The sequence below is a fragment of the Callithrix jacchus genome, chromosome 7, assembly GCF_049354715.1.
Source record: "Callithrix jacchus isolate 240 chromosome 7, calJac240_pri, whole genome shotgun sequence".
Classification (NCBI taxonomy): domain Eukaryota; kingdom Metazoa; phylum Chordata; class Mammalia; order Primates; family Cebidae; genus Callithrix; species Callithrix jacchus.
The window spans coordinates 7953563-7966386 of NC_133508.1; the positions used below are offsets into that span (position 1 = coordinate 7953563).

Sequence of the window (12824 nt, forward strand, 5' to 3'; positions counted from 1 at the left end):
TTCTGCAGGCACCACCACTATCCAGCTCCAAAACATTCTCAACACCCCAAATACAAGGCCATATCTATATGCAGTCACTCTCCACTCTCTCCTCCCAGCTTTGTGTGACGACAGTGTGCCAGGGACTGTGCTCAGGACAGAAGCAGAGTGGTGAACAAGGCAGTTGCAGTCCCTGCCATCGGGGGGTCCAGTCTAATGTGACAGTCAGATACTGCTCAAACAACTGGAAATGGTACATGTGACAGGAGCCTGTGACAGAAGTGCTGGGCAGGGGCCAGGCACAGAGGCTCATGCCTGTAATCCCAGCACTTAGGGAAGCTGAGGCGGGTCAGGGGTTCAAGACCAGCCTGGCCAAGATGGTGAAACCTGGTCTCTACTAAAAATACAAAAATTAGCTGGGCATGGTGGTTCGTGCCTGTAATCCCAGCTACTTGGGAGGTGGAGGCAGGAGAATCACTTGAACCCAGGAGGCGGAGGTTGCAGTGAGCCAAAATTTCTCCACTGCACTCTAGCCTGGGCAACAAAGTAAGACTCCATCTAAAAAAAAAAAAAAAAAAAAAAAAGTGCTGAGTGGGTCCAAGCTCAGAGTTCTCATACGATGCTCTGCTGAGGTGGGCTTCACAGTCGTCCCCATTTTCCAGATGAACAAACCAGGGCCTTGAGAGGTTAAATGCCTTGCCCAAGGTTAGACCACCAATAAATGGCAGAGTTGGAATTCAAACAAAGGTCCCTATAACTCCCAGCAAGTTGCTTTCTGTCTCTGTGGATTTAATTATTTGTACATTTCATATCAATGGAATTTCACAAGATGTGACCTTTTGTATCTGGTTTCTGTCACTTATTTGAATATCGCAAAGGTTCATCCAGGATGTAGCATGCTTCCGTGGTGGATCCCCTTTTATAGCTGAATTCTATTTCATTGTTTGGATGGACACTTTGTTTCTTTGCTCATCCACTGATGCACATCTGGCTTGTTTTCCTTTTGGTTACTGTTGAAGTTGGTGCACAGTATCTGTTTGATTCCCTGCTTTTCATTCTTTAGGAGTAGGACTGCTGGATCATAGAGTGATTGTTTTTTGTTTGTTTGTTTGTTTTTTGAGACAGGGTCTCGCTCTGTCGCCCAAGCTGGAGTGCAGCAGCGTGATCACAGTTCACTGCAGCCTTGACCTCCTGGGCTCCAGTGATCCTCCCACCTCAGCCCAGAAAGCAGTTGGGACTACAGGCATGTGCCACCATGCCTGGCTAGCTTTTTGTAGAAACAGGGTTTCGTCCTGTTGCCCAGGCTAGTCTCAAACTCCTGGGCTCTAGCCGTCTGCCCACCCTGTCCTCCCAAAGTGCTGGGATTACAGGTGAAAGCCACTGCACCCAGGCTGAGTGTCTTTTCCCGTGCTTATTGGCCACTGTATATCTTCTTTGAGAAATGTCCATTCTTTGCCCATTTTTTAGTTGGATTGTTTGTTTTTTTTGTTGTTTAGTTGTAAGAGTTTTCGTTTTGTTTTGTTTTTATTTTGTTTTATTTTTTAAGAGGGAGTCTCACTGCTGGAGTGTAGTGGTGTGATCTTGGCTCACTGCAACCTCCATCTCCCAGGTTCAAGCGATTCTTCTGCCTCAGATTTCTGAATAGCTGGGACTACAGTTGCCTACCACCATGTCCGGCTAATTTTTTTGTGTTTTTAGTAGAGATGGGGCTTCCCCATGTCAGCCAGGTTGGTCTTGAACTCCTGACCTCAAGTGATCTGCCCACCTTTGCCCCCCAAAGTGCTGGGATTACAGCATGAGCCACTGTGCCTGGCCTGTAAGAGCTCTTTATACATGGATGAGTAAATAGGCTTCGGTTTTTCTTACCACATTCTGATTTTTTAAATGCTTCCCTCCTCCACTAGCCAGGGAGCTCCTTAAGAGCAGGGCCTGGGCCTTCATTAAAAAAATCGAACAGGCCAGACTCAGTGGCTTAAGCCTATAATTCCAGCACTTTGAGAGGACAAGGTGGGTGGATCACCTGAGGTCAGGAGTTCGAGACCAGCCTGGCCAACATGGTGAAACCCTGTCTCTACTAAAAATGCAAAAAATTAGCCAGGCCTGGTGATGCATGCCTGTAATTCCAGCAGGAGAATCTCTTGAATATGGGAGGCAGAGGTTGCAGTGAGCCGAGATTGTGCCATTGCACTCCAGCCTGGCAACGAGAGCAAAAATCAGTCTCAAAACAAAAACAAAAACAAACAGGCCAGGCGTGGTGGCTCACACCTGTAATCCCAGCACTTTGGGAGGCTGAGGTGGGTGGATCATGAGGTCAGGAATTCAAGGCCGAGATGGTGAAACCCTGTCTCTACTAGAAATACACAAAAAAAAGCCAGGTGTGTTGGTGGGTGCCTATAATCCCAGCTACTCAGGAGGCTGAGGCAGAGGTTGCAGTGAGCCGAGATTGTGCCACTGCACTCCAGCCTGGGTGATAGAGCAAGACTCCATCTCCAAAAAAAAACCTTCTAGTGGCTGGGCACAGTGGCTCACACCTGTAATCCCAGCACTTTGGGAGGCTGAGGCAGGAGGATTGCTGGAGCCCAGGACTTCCAGACCAGACTGCGTACATACTACAACTCTCTCTCTACAAAATATTTAAAAAATTAGCTGGGCATGGGGGTGTATGCCTGTAATCCCAGCTACTCAAGAGGCTGAGGTGGGAAGATTGGGTAAACCCAGGAGTTCATGACCAAGTTGGGCAACATGGTGAGACTCCGTCTCTACAAAAAAATTTTAAAAATAGCCACATATGGTGGTGCATACTTTTGGCACCAGATACCCAGGAGGCTGAGGCAGGAGGATCATTTGAGCCTAGACTGAGTGAGCCTGGAGGCTGCAGTGAGTCATATTCGCTCCAGCCTCGGAGACAGAACAAGACTCATTCTTAGAAAAAAAAAAAAAAAGAAAAGCTCTTTTGAGTGGGGTGGCTGGTATGGTCCTGAGCTGGGGTGGCCATGAAGCCTGCCCCTTGAGAGAGCCTGCTCAACATCTGCAGAAGACAGGGCCCCAGCAGCATCATCTCAGCCTCTGGATTCACATAACTGTGTCTGAACCCTACATGTAGACTTTGCAACTCTGAGATCCCCAACATTCAACTTCAACGTCATTCTCTTCCTTATTTAAGATGCATTTGAGTTGGGCTGGGCGTGGTGGCTCACACCTGTAATCCAAGCACTTTGGAGGCCAAGGCGGGCGGATCACCTGAGGTTGGGAGTTTAAGACCAGCCTGACCAACATGGTGAAACCCCGTCTTATAAAAAAATTTAAAAAAAGATGCATTGAGTTGAGTTAGATATCCTTTTTTTTTTTGGAGACAGGGTCTCACTCTGTTGCCCAGAATGGAGTACAGTGGCGTGATCACAGCTCACTGCAGCCTCCACCTCCTGGGCTTAAGCGATCCTCCCATCTCAACCTCCTAAGTAGCTGGGGCCATAGGCACGTGTCACCGCATGCAGCTAATTTTTGTATTTTCTGTAGAGACAGGGTTTTACCATGTTGCTTAGGCTGGTCTCAAACTCCTGAGCTCAGCCAATCTGCCAGCTTCAGCCTTGCAAAGTGCTGGGATTATAGGCACGAGCCACCATGTCCAGCAGGTTTGAGGTTTGAGTTAGATTTCTGTAATAATTTTCTTCAATTTTTTTTTTTTTCAAGATGGAGTTTCACTCATGTTGCCCAGGCTGGAGTGCAATGGTGCAATCTCAGCTCACAGCAACCTCTGCTTCCTGGGTTCAAGTGATTCTCCTGCCTCAGCCTCCAAAATATCTGGGATTACAGGGATGTGCCACCATACCCAGCTAATTTTGTATTTTTAGTAGAGATGGGGTTTCTCCATGTTGGTCTGGCTGGCCTCGAACTCCCAACCTCAGGTGATCCGCCTGCCTCAGCTGGGATTACAGGCCTGAGCCACGGAGCCTGGCCAATTTCTGTAACTTTCAACAAAAAGATTAAAGAGCTCATATTCGGATGTTACACCGAGCTTTGTTTGAATCTCAGCCTGGCCATTTATTGGTGGTGTAACCTTGGGCAAGGCACTTAACCTGTCAAGAATCCAATTTGTTCATCTGAAGAACACGGATGATCATGAAGCCCACCCCATCAGAGCAGCGTGGAGAGCGCACGAGTATATGGGAACCCTGAGCGTGGACCCACCCAGCACTTCCATCGTGAGCTCCTGTAACACGTGTCAGTTCCAGTTGCGTGCGCCAGGTCTGGCTGTCATGTTAGACTGTGGATCCTGTGACGGCAGGGCCTGCATCCGCCGTGTTCACCACTCTGCTCTGTCCTGAGCTCAGTCCCTGGCATGTTGTAGTCACACAATGTTAGTTGAATGACTTTTCCATTCACTGACTGACCATAGCAAATTGCTTACTCTACTGAAGTTGAAGTCTCTGCTGTCCCATCTGCCCATAAGGAAGGTCACACTGAGCAACTGATGGATTCCCAGTGAATGGACATGCAGGTGGTTTGTTTCCTCCTCTCCTTTTATCCCATGAAAACTTACCAGCTACCTGGAATATCCATCTTTCTCCCAAATCCCTCCTGAAAAAGTGGTCAGTCTCCCATTAATTTTGCTTTGATTCCTAAATTATTTCCCTTTTCTGGGAATCTTCTAGGGTTGCCCTCGCTGGCCACCTGAACATGGTCCCTGCTTTTCATGAGAGTCCTTCAAGCCCACACAAGCTTGCTAAGGGCTGGGACCTGGCTTGGCTATAAATATCCTCAGATGTAAGTGACCTCAGAGCTCAGACCCCAGCCCCTCTCTCTGCAGGTGACAAAACCTGATTCTCAGAGCCTCTCTTGGAGGCTGCCCCTGGGTAAAAGCAGGTCCCCTCTGCCCTCTGGATTACATGGAAAGTGTAGTCCCGGCTGACGTCTGAAATTCTTTCCTTAGAGTTTAATTTCTTTGATTTAACCAAGTGATCCCTATTAAAATGTCAACGCCCAAGGAAAGGTTTCAGCTCTCCAGCCTGTCCCTCACATTCTAAGTGAAAGGATGATCCAGACAGACAGATCCGTGGCTGCGGGTGTCTCCTTTTGAGATTCCTTTTCTCTTTCATCTGACGCCATCAGCACAAAAATGTGGCGACAAAGCACTGAAGAAATCACTGTGGCTGAGCGCTCCCGCAAGGCTTGCTGTCTGCAGCCCGGGAGCTTGAGGTCCCTGCCCTCCCTGCCTTGCCCCCCACCCCCTGCAGCTTTTCCATACCCTCCCAGCACCTCCGTGCCAGCACCTCATGGACTCCCAGCACCTTTGGCCAAGACTGCAGTTTGCTGGGTGTGGTCAGGGGCCTGTCCTGGTCTGACTGGTTCTCAAGGAACAAGCATGGGTGGCAGCGCCTTGTCCTACAGGGCGGCAGGGGTGGGGGAGCTAGGAGTCTTAAATCCCCACCTGGTGAAGCGTGAGCTGACACGATCCTCACCTCATGGGACTGGGGCGGCGGGGGGGGGGTACCATGAAAAGGAGCTGGGCATCGGGAGCTATTCTCTGAGGTTGTAGGTTTTTGTTTAATTTGCTTTTTTTTTTTGAGACAGAGTCTCACACTGTCGCCCAGACTGGAGTGCAGTGGAAGGATCTAGGCTCACTGCAACCTCCACCTCCAGGGTTCAAGCAATTCTCTGCCTCAGCCTCCCAAGTAGCTGGGATTACAGGCATCTGCCACCACGCCTGGCTGATTTTTGTATTTTTAGTAGAGACAGGGTTTCACTATCTTGACCAGGGTGGTCATGAACTCCTGACCTCAGGAACCACCGCCTTGGCCTCCCAAAGTTCTGGGGATTACAGGATGAGCCACCACACCCAGCCTATCTATCTATCTATCATCTATCTATCTATCTATGTATGAGAAAAAGAAAAGAAGTGTTCTGAGAGGAGGGGAGAAACCAGACCACTTGGAAAGGGAGATAGAGGCGCCTCTGACTGCAAAGAGCTTCTCACTTTGACGTGAAGGAGGTTAAAAAGGACGTGGTTCTAAGTGGCAGAGGTCACCCTTCAATTAAATATGTTAATCATTTTACCTAAGGGGTCAGGAGACTGGAACAAAGAATTTTTTTCCTTAATGTCTTCCCCTTCCTATGACTTGGAGTATCTTCGTCTTCTTCCAGAAATTCAGGAGGCAGTAGCTGGGAAATGCCGGCTCTGGTACCTGCCCACACCTGCCAGTGGTTCCTGCAGCCTCAGACAGCAGTGTGTTCTCCCTGGTGGCTGTGTGTCTGCAGCTGTTCCTGCTTCATGTCCCTGTCTGTGTCAAATCTCTCTGCTTTTTTCTTTTCTTTTTTTATATTTTATATATTTTTAATTTTTTTTTAGAGACGGAGTTTCTCCATGTTGGTCAGGCTGGTCCCAACCCTGGGTGATCTGCCCACCTCAGCCTCCTGAAGTGCTGGGATTACAGGCATGAGCCACTGCACCTGGCCCTCTCTGCTTTCTTCTTGGAAGGACACTTGTCATTGGATTTAGGACCCACCCTACATCTAGCGTGATTTCATCTTCAGGTCCTTAAACTAATTACACCTGCAAAAACTCTTCTGCATATAAGGTCACATTCAAGATTCCCTGGGTTAGGACATAAGGCTTTGGGGCCACCACTCAACCCAGTACATGCTGGGTGGGGGAAAAGCCCACTCTTGCTGTAAATGCAATCTTTGACAAAAAGATGTGGGTTGCTATTTTATTTGGATGTTAGTTACACTGAGCGTCCCCAAATTGTTTTCCACTTTTTTTCTTTGAGATGGAGTCTTTTTTTTTTTTTTGCCCCCCCCCAGCACCTAGGTGGAGTCTTATTCTGTCGCCCAAGCTGGAGTGCAGTGATGCAATCTCGGCTCACTGCAACCACCGTCTTCTGGGTTCAAGTGATTCTCCTGTCTCAGCCTCCTGAGTAGCTGGGACTAGGGCTCAAGAAATCCTCCCATCTCAGTCTCCTTAGCTGACTAGATGCCCACACCACTGACTACAGCGCCTGCCACCATGCCTGGCTAATTTTTGTATTTTTAGTAGAGATGGAGATTTACCATGTTGGCGAGGCTGGTCTCAAACTCCTGACCCAGGTGATCCACCCACCTCAGCTTCCCAAAGTGCTGGGATCATAGGCGTGAGCCACCACGTCTGGCCCGTTTTCCACTTTATAGATGAATAACGTTTTGAATACATACTATAACAACAAAAAGGTGTTTAACTGTAGAATGCTATGCAACTGTTAAAAAGAATGAGTTCAGCTGGGCGCAGTGGCTCACACCTATAATCCCAGCACTTTGGGAGGCCAAGGCAGGTGGATTGTGTGAGTCCAGGAGTTAAAGACCAGCCCGGGCAACATGGTGAAACCCCAGCTCTACAAAAGAAAAAAGAAAATTAGCCGAGCATGGTGGCACGTGCCTGTAGGTCCAGCTACTTGGGAGGCTGAGGTGAGAGGATCACCTGAGCCCAGGAGGCAGAGGTTGAAGTGAGCCAAGATTGTGCCACTGCACACTCCAGCCTGGATAACAGGGTGAGACCCTGTCTAAAAAGATAAAATAAATAACATAAACTTGCAAAAATAAAGAGAATGAGAGGCTAGGTGTGTTGGCTCATGCCTATAATCCCATAATCCCAGCACTTTGGGCCAGGATTTTGAGACTAGCCTGGACAACATGGTGAGATCTCATCTCTAAAATAAAAATAAAAAAAAAATCAGCCAAGCATGATGGTATACACCTGTAGTCCAAGCTACTCAGGAGGCTAAGGCAGGAGGATCACTTGAGCCTAGGAGATAGAGGCTGTAGTGAGTCATGATTACACCACTATACTTCAGCCTGGACAACAGAGTGAGACCCTGTCTCAAAAAAAAAAGGGGGGGGGAAGAAAGAGAGGCAGAGGAAGAAGGAGGAGAAGGAGGAAGAGGAAAAGATGAGGAGGAAAGGAGGAGAAGGAGAAGAAGGAGGAGGAAAAGGAGAGAGAAGGAGGAGGGGAGAAGAGGAGGGGAAGGAGGAGGGGGGAAGGCGAGGTGGAGGAGGGGGAAGAGGAGGGGGAGGACAAGGGGAAGAGGAAGAGAAGGAAGAATAATAAAAGGAAGAAAAATGAGGAGGAGAAAGAAGAGAGAAGGGGGGAAGAGCAAAAAGGAAGAAGGGGGAGGAGGAGAAAGAAGAAGAGGAAGAGGAGGAGGCAGAAGAAGAAAAAGGGGGAGGAGGAGGAGGAGAAAAGACCCAGCTTGGCAGCTCCCCTGGTTTGACATCTGTGAGTGTCTTCTCCTCACTGATGTGGCTGACATCACCTTGGAGTCCTGGTCTCCACTGTGCTGGCCGAGGGAGGCTATGTAGAATATTTCTGGAAAGACACAAGAAACTATTAACATTGGGGAGGTCTGGGTAGAAGGAACACATCCTACTTCTCACTGTATAGTCTTAAGATTATTTGACTTTAAAAAGTATGTGTATTTTTATTATGTTTGGAGGGGACTGGGAGGGGATGAGGGGAATCTGTGTATTATTTTTGTATGTGTTTTGTTTTGTTGTTTTTTTTTTTTTTGAGACAGAGTCTCACTCACTCAGGCTGGAGGGCAGCGGCGCCATCTCGGCTCACTGCAACCTCCGCCTCCTTGGTTCAAGGGATTCTCTGCCTCAGCTTCCTGAGTAGCTGGGATACAGGCGCGGGCCACCATGCTCAGCTAATTTTTTTATTTTTTATTTTTTTTTAGTCAAGACAGGGTTTCACTCCTGTTGGCCAGGCTGGTCTTGAACTCCTGACCTCAGGTGATCCACTTGCCTTGGCCCCCCAAAGTGCTGGGATTACAGGCGTGAGCCACTGGCCTGGCCGAATTTTTGTTGTTGTTGTTTTTAATCTTCCTGTCTGCTATTGAAGGGTTCAGGGACTTTCTAACTCTACCTCCCCACCAGCAATGCCTGCCCTTGGGGTGAGGAGTTGTGTTGCAGGGGCTCCCGAGCCCTGACTGCTCCTTGTACATACCTTCAGCTAGTGCCCCGTGTCCACCCTAGCTCAAGCCTGTCCAGCAGAGGCAGCTGCTCCCTCAGGCCCCCGGTTTTTTCTGGGGTTCTGCAGCTCCAATGAGTTTGCTTCTTACGCTCCTCCATGTCGGCCTTCCCATGTTGACGTTCTCTGGTCTCATAGTTGACCATCTAACTTCTGTCTTTCAGGATTCTATCAGCTTCTTTCAACTGCAGAATCTCCTCTTCCCGTCTCTGAATTCATGGGCTTTTTTAAACATTCCTTTAATGCCATTTTAACAGACTTTTGGGAGAGAATCAAGATAAAGGCATGTGTTCAGTCTGCAAAATGTCCTCTCAAGATCAGTTTCATATGTTGTTGTTTTCTCATTGCTTCCCCAGCCCCTCTATACACTCAGTGTCTTCGCCATTATGCTGTACTCATGTGCTTGAACATAAGCGTATTTTGAAAATGTATGTAACGGCAGGCACGGTAGCAGCTCAGGCCTGTAATCCTAGCACTTTGGGAGGCCGAGGTGGGCAGATCACCTGAGGTCAGGATTTCAAGACCAGCCTGACTAACACGGAGAAACTCCATCTCTACTAAAAATACAAAATTAGCCAGGTGTGGTGATGCATGCCTGTAATCCCAGCTACTCGGGAGGCTGAGGCAGGAGAATCGCTTGAACCCTAATCCCAGCTACTTGGGAAGCTGAAGCAGGAGCATTGCTTGAACCTGAGAGGCGGAGGTTGCAGTGAGCAGAGATCGCACCACTGCACTCCAGCCTGGAGCAGAAGCGCAAAACTCCTTCTCAAAAAAAAAAAAAACGTATACAACATGTATAAAATTTTACAGTAACGGTATTGTAAATACATCTCATTCAGCGTCTTACTTGTCTCGTTCAGTAATTATTTTCCAGCTTTCTCCTACATTGCTACCTTGTACCGTGGTCTTGATTGCTACGGGAGGATCTGTGTACATCATATTTCACTTATCCGTCCTCTTAGGCAGGACAAGTAGCTTACCTCCAACTCTGCTACCATATATTACAATAAGCATTTTAGCATGTCTTCTTAGATGTTAGGAAATGTATTATTTTATTTTCTTGAGACAGAGGCTGGCTCTGTCACTCAGGCTAGAGTACAGTGGCACAATCTGGGCTCACTGCAACTTCCCCCTCCTGGGTTCAAGCCATCCTTCCACCTCAGCCTACCAAGTAGTTGGGATTAGAGGCACTCACCACCATGCCTGGCTAATTTTTGTATTTTTAGGAGAGACAGGTTTTGACATGTTGGCCAGGGTTGTCTTGAACTCCTGACCCCAGGTGATCCACAAGCCTTGGCTCCCAAAGTGCTGGATTATAGGCATGAGCCACCCCACCCAGCCTATTTCTTCTTATTTTCAAGACATGTTCTTGCTGTGTCACACATGTTGGAGTGCAGTGGCACAATCACAGTTCACTGAAGCCTTGACCTCCGGGGCCCCAGCGATCTTCCTGTCAGCCTCCTGAATAGCTGGGACTATATGCAGATGCCACCATGCCTGTCTAATTTTTGTATTTTTGTAGAGATGGGGTTTTGTCATGTTGCTCAGGCTGGTCTCGAACTTTTGGGCTTGAACCATCCACCTGCCTCAGCCTCCCAGTGTGCTGGGATTACAGATGTGAGCCACTGCGGCCAGCTAGAAAATTTCTATGAGATATATACCCAAAAATAGGTTGTGGGGACATAGGATTTATGCATATTAAATTTAAACTACCAGGTTTATTTCCAAAATGGCCATGGCAATAAACATTTCTGAACCCTTAACATGTTAATTGGCACTGGGACTCTCCCAGAGGAGAACAGAATTGCAGATTTATATGACCTTGGGACTTTCCTTGAAAAGCATCTTGAAGCTCTACTTCTTCACAGAATGCTGGGAGACAGTACTGCTGATTAAGCAGGAATGGAGGAGCAGCACACTGGGAGTTGGGGAAAGATTCGTTTCTACTGAGCCATCGTCTCGCTTGGTTGCCCAGGCTGGAGTGCAGTGGCGCAATCTCACCTCACTGCAACCTCCACCTCCCAGGCTCAAGCGATTCTCCTGCCTCAGCTTGCCAAGTAGCTGGGACTACAGGCATGCACCAGCATGGCCAGCTAATTTTTGTATTTTTAGTAGAGGTGGGGTTTCACTATGTTGGCCAGGAGGGTCTGGATCTCTTGATTTCATGATCCACTACCTTGGCCTCCCAAAGTGCTGGGATTACAGGCGTGAGCCGCCATGCCCGGCCGGAGCCATCTTGTTTTTAAGCTAGCAGGGTTGTTCTGTATAATCTTCACAGCAGAGCGAATGCTAATTTGCTAGCTAATGCAATAACTTGCTTTTCTGTTATCTAGGAAAAGACAAAATATCCTAATACTTTGTTACTAATTTCTAGTAGGAGTCAAGATTCACCCTGGGATTTTTTTTTCCCCCACAGCTGTGAGCAAGTGAGATTCAGTGGTCAAACTGTGACTATCCCAGTAAAAGAGGCACATGTTTTCACCGACTACTGATCGAAACACCAGGAATAGCATTCAGTTCTGACAAGCAGGTAACACCATAGTGTTGCAAAGAAGAGGACTGATTTTAACTTTATTTATTTATCTATTTTTAAGGCAGGGTCTCACTCTGTCACCCAGGCTGGAGTGCAACGATGTGGGCTCACTGCAACCTCCCCCTCCCAGGCTCATGCCATCTTCAAGTGATCTTCCCAACTCAGCCACCACCCCCGGCTACTTTTTGCATTTTTTTGTAGAGATGAGGTTTCATCACGTTGCCCAGGCTGGTCTTGAACTCCTGGGCTCGAGTGATTCACCCATGACCTCCCAAAGTGCTGGGATTACAGGCTAAGCCACTGCACCTGGCCTGATTTTAAGACTTTTACATAAAAAATAGTAATTAGCGGCTGGGCGTGGTGGCTCATGCCTGTAATCCAAGCACTTTGGAGGCCAAGGTGGGCGAAACACCTGAGGTTGGGAGTTCAAGACCAGCCCGACCAACATGGTGAAACCCCGTCTTTAAAAAAAAAATAGAAAGAAAGAAAGAAATAATAAAAATAGTAATTAGCTAACAAAGGTAAAATGGCTTTGGAAATTTATCAAGTGACAATCCAAATTAGGATATGTGGAAGATAACCTATCATAACCACTAAGTCAATCTGGAACTGAAACAGAACCTCTGTGAAGAAAGACACAATTTTCCTAGCTCAGAAAGGCCTAGCCCAGCACCTGGCACAGAGGAGACACAGTAACAAAGTGCCCAAGAAATACATTTAAAAATCAGGTATTTTTAAAGTCCTTAATAGTGGAAGATTTTTGATTAAAACTTGTTTTCTCAACCGGGCGCGGTGGCTCAAGCCTGTAATCCCAGCACTTTGGGAGGCCGAGGCGGGTGGATCACAAGGTCAAGAGATCGAGACCATCCTGGTCAACATGATGAAACCCCATCTCTACTAAAAATACAAAAAATTAGCTAGGCATGGTGGCGCGTACCTGTAATCCCAGCTACTCAGGAGGCTGAGGTAAGAGAATTGCCTGAACCCAGGAGGCGGAGGTTGTGGTGAGCTGAGATCGCGCCATTGCACTCCAGCCTGGGTAACAAGAGCGAAACTCTGTCTCAAAAAAAAAAAAAAAAAAAGTTGTTTTCTTATATTCTACTTATGTAAAATTAAATTGTTTTGTTTTATTTGAGACGGAGTTTTGTATTTCACCCAAGCTGGAGTGCAGTGGTTCAATCTCAGCTCACTGCAACCTCCGCCTTCTGGTTACAAGCAATTCTCCTGCCTCAGCCTCCTGAGTAGCTGAGATTACAGGCATGCACCACCATGCCCAGCTAATTTTTTTTCTTTTTTTGTATTTTCAGTGGAGTC

At 47.6% G+C, this 12824-nt stretch overlaps 1 protein-coding gene across 2 annotated transcripts in view; it reads left to right on the forward strand.

The window, feature by feature from the left end:
- The window catches only part of ANKRD16 (ankyrin repeat domain 16), a 49072-nt gene extending 44109 nt beyond the window's left edge, over positions 1 to 4963 (forward strand). Inside the window, exon 8 of one of the 2 annotated variants that reach the window (XM_054258439.2) lies at positions 3670 to 4963. The gene's annotated coding sequence lies outside the window, so the exon portion shown is untranslated. The remainder of the gene's footprint in view (positions 1 to 3669) is intronic. The other variant, XM_078329366.1, reaches the window with a different exon arrangement.
- Positions 4964 to 12824: the final 7861 nt, after the last annotated feature.